This window comes from Octodon degus, unplaced genomic scaffold (assembly GCF_000260255.1).
Source record: "Octodon degus isolate 3935 unplaced genomic scaffold, OctDeg1.0 scaffold00016, whole genome shotgun sequence".
Lineage (NCBI taxonomy): Eukaryota > Metazoa > Chordata > Mammalia > Rodentia > Octodontidae > Octodon > Octodon degus.
In genome coordinates, this window is record NW_004524592.1 from 9,382,677 (window position 1) to 9,390,930 (window position 8,254).

Genomic DNA, 8,254 nt, shown 5'->3' on the forward strand with positions numbered 1-8,254 from the left:
CGCCGCCCGCCCGCCCCGCTGCCCGGCCCCGGGCAGGGCTCCGGCCTCGGCCGCGCCGCCACCTCCACGCCACCGCCGCCTCCCCAGAGCTGACTTGACTGCGAGGGCGGCGACCAGCCCGGCTTATTTAAAAGGGGTGGGGACCCGGCTAGCGCTGGAAGCACAGCCACTGCCGGCAGAGAGCGCAGTCAGAACTCCTCCTTTTTCCGCCGACACCTCCCAAACGAAAGCCCTTACGCCAGCAACCGCCAACCGGATCGCGACCTGCTATCACGTGGGTAGCGTCAGCCAATCTTAAGCAGGCCTCCCTCCACGCGCCCGCCCGCGCCCTTACGTCACAGAGCCCCGCTCCGCCCCCGGCTGCCCCACCCCTCGCACGGGTCGAGACTCTAGTTCCATTCATCCGGGGCTGCTGGGGCGCTCGACGGCTGAAGCCAGTCTAGGTGGACAGACTTTACAGAAAAGCCTCAGTTACTACAGCGCTGGTTCCTCTGAGTCTGACGACTCTCATTTGCCGCTGAAGTTAGTTACCTCCGGACTGGTGGCCGGTTTTGCAACGAACGGCTCCTCTCCAAGCCTTGGTTCCCTTCCGCCTGCAACTTGACGGTACCAAGCCCCGGGGCTCTAGTGCTGCGCTTGGTAGAGTTGTGACTGTGTGTCTTGAATGGGACCCGAGGATCCATCGGACACTTCGCTCCTCTATTTCCTCGCCTGTAGCATGAGGACCAAACGATTCCTTCGCAGCTCATTTTTCTCTCGCCTGTTTCTCACTAACCGCAGGCAGGAGTTTCCAGGTTTTCCTCCCGTTACTAACACTGCATAAAGCATAATTTTTTTCCTACAAAGTTGAGAAGCATCAAGTGGAGTAGTAAGGTCCTAATTCCATAAAGATGATAAGGGACATAATTTAGCATTATGGTCATGGTGCTTTTCTCACAGAGACAGTCATATAACCCTCAAAAGCAATCCCATCTTAAATTTTGGAGAAGAAACTTGAAGTACAGGGGACAGGTAACTTCCCCAAAGGTCACATGACTGCTCTAGGTGAGGGTGGTGTAATGTGGGTCTTAGGTAGTCTAGTTCCCCATAAGCACCTTGTCTTGATTATGTGAAAGTAGAGGTAGAAGTTAAACTGGGGAACTGACAGTGAATATTAGGGCTTATTTTAAGCAAGAGCAGTTTTTCATGAATATCTTCCTTTCACTCAACATTAAATTCTATGTCGGAACTGAGCACTGCCCAACCCTTCAGTGAGTCAGGCAGATCAGAAACAAAAGCTTGGGGAGTCCATTCTCTGAGGTCACACTGCTGGTATGCAAGCCCAGAACTGACTCTGAAGCAGATGCCTAAACAGGGTTTGAATTTTGACCTAGAAATGTAAGTCATTCAGTGACGTGAAATTAAGATGTCACTATCAGAAAAGTTTGTGATGAGCTTACCCTGACAATAAGGAAGGATTAAAAGACACAACAGGAGTAATGAAGAGATCATGCTCATGGAGGAGAAGGGGTCCAACCAAAGGCAGAGGCAGTGACAGAAGAGCAAGAGATTTGTGGTCATGTGAGAGATAAAATAGGAAGTACTTGGTGACTGCCTGTGAAGTAGGAGGAAAAATAGGCAAAAGGATTGCTGAGGCTCTGATTTAGAGGACCAGGTACATAACAGTGCCATCTTTTAGACTAAAAAATGTGGGAAGAGATATAGGGGTAGCAGACAGGTTTTTTTTTTTTTTTTCTTTCCTGTAGCACATCAATGTGGAGCTAAGTGAAAGTTGGATATAAATCTCTGCAAGCTAAGTCCAATTTGTGACATTCCAGTTTATGCTTTCAAAAATAACACATAAACTAACTCAAACCAAAACAGAGGAGTTGGGAGGAATTTCCTAAAACTTGCATGCTAACAGTCCTACTTTTCTTAGTGACTACTTTCATGGAGCAACCTGGAATCTATAGTTTTAGGAAATGGAGTATCTTTTATTTAAATTAAAGTTTTATAAAACTTTTAAGTGAAATCAACAGTTAGTGTATTTTTTATCAGAGAATATAGAAAGTAATTGAAATCATGGGTGTCAAAGTTGTTAAGATAAAAGGAAATAGGGGAGGGAAGCAAGGAGACTTGGAGAAGAGGAAGATTGAAGTGTTGTCATGAAGCAAAGCCTAGAGGTGAGCAGTGGGCATCAAGTGACATGAGTTGATCAGGTGTGGCTGATCAGGTGAGTCTCATGAGAACAGGAACCGTGTCTTCTTCACATTTCTGCAGCTGCAGCAGCAGTACCTGGCACAGTGCCCGATCGGTAGGCACTCAATATTTATTACCCTAATGAACAGTCGCATGCTGCCGGGAAGGCTGGAAAGCTACCCCACACCATTGGCTATGGCAGCTCCGGGCTTGGGAATGTGTGTGAGAAATGGGCCAGCAGCCAGTGGGAAAGGACATGAATAGCTGCAGAGTAAGCCAAGCAGGAACTGTGGGTGTCTCCGCCTAAACCTTTGATTGGGAAGGGAGACGTGGTTTGATTTAAAGGGAGATGTAATCAAAGTTTTCTCTTTTTAAGATGGGAAGAAAGTATGATACTGTGCTAAAGAGTAAGAGTCAATGGAGAGAATATTTTTAATTCAGAGGAAAAGGAAAAATGTATGAAGCAAAATCTCTAAGAAGGCAAAAGTGGGAAAGATCCACCTTAGATACAAAAGCCAGGGCAAAAGTCAGCCTTGAGGGCGAGCCTGATATCTCAGCGGACTAAAGCACCTGCTTTGGCAGAGTGCAGCCGCCGGCCTGGGGGTTCAATCCCCAGCTTGCTGGCTGTCCTCACCCCTGGGGCACACTGAGACAGTGATTGAGACTGGCCCTGGTGGCGTGTGCCTGTAATCCCCTCACAGAGACATTTATGGTGGAGGAGCTTGTAATCACAGCTACTCAGGAAGCTGAAGCAAGAGGATCATGAGATCAAGGCCAGCCTTGGCAGAGATAGCATAGTCAGACTGACTCTGTCTCTAAATATAAAGGGCTACAGATATAGCTTGTGGTAGAAACTTTGGCTACCTTATACAAGGCTGTAGGTTCAAGCCTCAGGACTGCAAAAACAAGATGAAATTAAATGTACAGAAATCGGGACTGGGGAGATGGCTGAGTAGAATAAGCACTTCCCTGGCAAGTGCAAGGGCCTGAGTTCAATCCCCAGCTCCACCAAAAAATAAATAAATAAATAAATAAATAAACAGAAATCTGTACTTCATGGAAGCCTGATAGGCTCAACAGAAACCAAATATAGTTTACCCTCCCTATCTGAGAGATAGGATCCTCTATACCAAAGTCCAAGGATGCTCAAATACATTATATAAAATAGCATATTTGTATATTATCTGTATATTTATGCTCCTGTATTCCTTAAATCATCCATAATATGATGTAAAAATGCAATGTTGTAAGAACGTTCAACATCACTGGCCATTTGAAAAGTACAATTTAAAACAACACTGAGATTCCATCTCATGCCAGATGGTTATCTTGAAGAAATCAAATTACAAATTCTGGAGAGGCTGCAGAGGAAAAGAAACACGTCTCCATTGTTGCTGGGAATGTAAACTAGTACAACCATTATAGAAACAGCGTGGTGATGCCTCAAAAAACTAAAACTAGAAATTCTATTTGATCCAGCTATTCCCCTTCTAGGTATGTTCTTCAAAGAATTGAAAATATCATATGTTACAAAAGTAAGTGCACATCCACGTCTATAGCAGCACAATTCATAAATAACTAAATCTTGGAAGTAGCCTATATGTCCATCAACATATGAGCAGACAAAGAAAATAGAAAATGACTCTGCCATAAAGAAGGATAAAGTTGAATCATTGGTACATCTTGAGACTATAATACTAATTAAAGTAAATTAAACACGTGCTTAAATATTGCATAGTTTCTCTTATATGTAAAAGAAAATAAACTAGACATGGTGGTGCATGCCTGTAATGCCAGCATTTAGGAGGCTGAGGCAGAAAGATTGTTGCAAGTTCAAGACCAGCCTGGGCTACAAAATGAGTTGGAGGCCAACCTAAATTGCATTATGAGACCTTGTTTCAAAAAGCCAAAAAAGAGAGAGGGAGAGAATATGTGAAGTATAAAATAAAAGACAACAGGAAAGAAAAAAGTTATTGTAATCCAACATAGGCAAAGGGTGCCTTGATTAATATAGTTGCTTCATGTCTTTTATGTGCTTTTTCTGTTATCTGTTATCTGTTTGGCTGTTAATCTGTATTTATGATAATTAACTGGATAAAGACTGAAAAGTAAATAAAACCTCATGCTGGCTGAAAAATAAAAAGATTAAAAAAGAGAGAAAAGAAAAAATACATAATATATACATAATACAACATAAATGCCATGTAAATAAGTATTATTCTGTATGGTTTATAGAAAAATGACAAGCAGAAAAGTCTGCATGTGTTCCATAAAAAGGCAATATTTTCCAAATATTTTCAATCCACAATACGTTTAACCCATAGATGCAGAACCCATGCATCCAGAGGTTTGACTGTGTGTATCCCTCAAAATGGATAAGTTAAAGAGAAATTTGAGCATATCACAAGAAGCTCAAGTACAGACAGATATACCATAAAAGTAGAAGATGGGATTCCTTATTTTCCCTAAATATTTAAAAGAAATGGCAAATAAATTTTGGGGAAGAGTAAAAGAAATTAGGGAGAAAATGATATAGTTCCAAAAAATGTGAACATGTATAAATACCTAAGAGTTCACAAAAATGGCAAGAAAGAGTATTGTTCTCTGACCCAGAAGAAAAAAATCAATTCAAAAAGCAGGAAAGCAGGGGTGATTTTTAATTCTATTTAAAAGATTTGACCAATATCTAGGAACACAAAACACATAATTTTTAAAGTGTGGCAAAGCATAGTGAATGAGTCCATGTTCGAGAAGTTCAGATTCAGAAACCAACATCTAGTTCAGTCCTCAGGATCTCGTGACTGCGCCCCATGATAACAGTAATAATGTCATCTGAAGTGCTATAAATGTCATTAGATACCATTTGGGATGATTCTTTGAGGAGACATCTAAGATCAAGTTCCAGAATAATGCCTGCATTTAACAGACATACACAAAAATAGATATAGATGACCTTGAAAGCTTAACAATTTAAAACTTGCTAAGCAGAAAGATACCAAAAGCATTGCTTTGAAGACCTTTTATTTTCAGGGAGAGCGTTTGTTGTCTTTGGAAAGCATGAAGTAGGAAAAAAAATCCCATCCTTCTGTAAGGGCAATAATTTTGGGAGAACAAAGGGGAGTAAACAAATACTATGATTTGAATTATGCAAGAGTTGGGTTCTGTGGAAGAAGCTGAGTTTTTGTCTATATGGACCTGCTTAAACCCAGTTATTCATCTGTTCACTCTGTAATGTTTGTGCTGAGGTCCTTAGTGTGTGTCACACACTGTTTAAGTACAGGGTTATCCTTTTGATTGCGATAAAGTTCCTGCTCTCATGAACCTTATCTTCTACCAGATGACTCAAAAGGTGGTGTTGCCCATGGCTTCCACTCTCCCAGCTACTGTGTCTTCATTCTAACCTTCAAAATGGGGGAAGGGAAATTATTTAGCACATTCACATAGCGTTGGTTAACAGCTTAGAGAGATGGCCATATCTAGCTGCAAGGGAGGCTTAGGAACATAAATTTTAGATGATAAATACAGAAGGAACAACTAGATATTGGAAGGCAACTAGCTCTCTATCCCGTCATCTGTAAGCAAAGGCTAGAGAAATTTCAGTTTAAAGCAAAAGTGAGCATGATGAAATTTCAAAGCCATCAGAAAGTATACATGAAAAAGCTATATAAGAAATTTTATAGACTGGGCATGGTGGCACGTGCCTATAATCTCAGTGCTTGGGAGGCTGAAAACAGAATCACTATGAGTCTGATCTGTGTAGTGAGACCCTGTAGACCCTGTACTAAATACAAAGAAAAAAAAAGAAATGTTATAATGATCTCAAGCTAAGAGGATAGAAAAAAATAAAGAGAGACAAACTATAGTATGAATCTAAGTTATAGGCAAAAAGATGACAGTCTGGTGATTAAGTTTATATATTATTTTTCTGACTTTGGTTTCCATCTTTAGGGCCATAACTAACTCTTACAGAATGAGATTTTGTGAAAATCATGTATATATATATATGTGTGTGTGTGTGTGTGTGTGTGTGTGTGTATTTTTCTGAACAGTGTCTGTGGTCATATTCTCAAAGTAGGCTGCAAATAAAAGTTTGAGTGCTTACCATAACTGATATGAATAGCTTGTTTCAGTCACAATTTCAGAGCATTGTAGGCTGTTTTTCAGTAACACTGGGACTTTAGTGGTGCTGGTATCCACTTCTTAAAAAACTGTCCAGTGCCGCCTCCACCTGCCTTTTCCCATTCCTCAGCTGTTCTCCTCACAGTACGTGGGGTTGGTTTTTGCCAAGTGAGTCATTTGAGATGAGAATGCTAATTTATTTGAAGTGATGCTTTGAGAAAATAATTAAAAGCATGTCAGTGTGCCACATCCCAGAGCAGATAATGTCCAGTCCTAAATGTCTCCTGGAATGAGAGGCTATTTGGGAATAGAACCATGTTTCAAACATCAGGGGATTTTATGAGATAAACTCTGGGGAGTGGCTCCAGTTTTAAGTGAGACTGAGAGCTTCCTTCCCAGTGCTTTCTTGGGCACTTTACTGTTTGCCATCCCATAAGGGTGGTTTGCACCTGATTCCATCTGTCAGGTGCTGTAGAAAATCTAGTCTTAGGGCCTGGGAGATGGCTGAATGGAATAAGCGCTTGCCTGGCAAGCGCAGGGGCCTGAGTTCAATCCCCAGTTCCACCAAAACAAAAGAAAAGAAAATCTAGTCTTTCTCAGACTACTTCTACTTCTGCAGATCACCTGCAAGTGAGGAAAGAAAGGGCAGTTCAGGTGCCTGGTTTTCAAAATCAGGTCCCAGCTCTTCTCCCAGCCGGATGGAGGCCACCAGCACATTGTCTCTACCAACAAGCTTCCTAAGAGAGCTGTCCCTTCCACTTGCCCAGGAAGCCAGCTCACTGCACAATCCGCTCTTACTTTAGAGCCATTTTTTGGCAAGGGTGTAATATGTTGCTTTGGTCTTTTTGACAGCAGCCTTTTCAAATCAGGCTGACATTAGAAAGACAGTGCTAGAAGAGGAGGAGGAGGAGGTGAAAAGGAGGAAAAGGAAAGGGTGAGGAGGAGGAGTTTCCTTTAACTTGACAGCAGGGAAATGTTTAAATAAATCTTTTTATCCAGGTTTGTATCCTAGAAACAAAGTTCATAGATTTCAGGCTATGATATGTTCCTCATAATGGCTGTATTGCTTTACTAGCAAAATAATATTTTTCATCACTGCATGGAGTTGCCTCTGAAGTACCTCTAGAATGTCTCTATCTGAAGGGATTAGGAAAGCAATCAGATGAAGGCAGAGGCCATGAGACTCATCTTAAGAGAAATAGGCATAGGAAACATAGTAAATTAAAAGCACAACACCCAACAACTTAGCTCCTGATTGCAGCAAGAGCCTGGATTCCTGCTGAGTGGGCCTGGCTTCTGGAGGGTGCCCTTCCCTGAGGCCCTAAGAAGTAATGCTGCACCTCCATTGAGCACTTCCTCCAACCAGGGTTCTGCCCAGGAGGGGCCAAGAAAGAGTCGGAGACCATAGTAATGATAAAAGCGCAAGTGTCCAAACCAGCACTGAATTATTTCCGGGCAGAGAGTTAGCTCTAAGATTCAGAACTGGAAACTTTGTAGTTGCTTCAGCTCTACTAATCTTCTAAGGTTTGGGTAGAGCATTTCCTCTTCTGTAGTGCTTCTCCCAAGGCTATGAGATTCTCCACGGCTTGGGTGTAATCAGCTGCTTCTGTAAACCCTTACAACATTGCATCACGTTGCAGGGTCAGTGTTTTCTTTTCTGACCCCCCCTCCCCCAGACATGTCTTCATGGCAGAACAATGCTTTAACAAACAAACAAACAGACAACTCCAACCTTAAGTATAGGCCCTGCATTCAGGACCTGGGATTAGGAAATTAGGCAGGGCACGGTGGAGACTGTGCCTGTGCCCTGATGATGGGATGGCTTCCTGATGGTCCCATGTCTGGAGGGCCAGTTCTGCTGTTCCGAGCTTCCTCAGTTCCCGCCCATGTCATATGAGGCTGGAATATCCCTGATGGTTTCTTCACTGCAAATCAGATCCCTGGTTTGTGAAGTCCA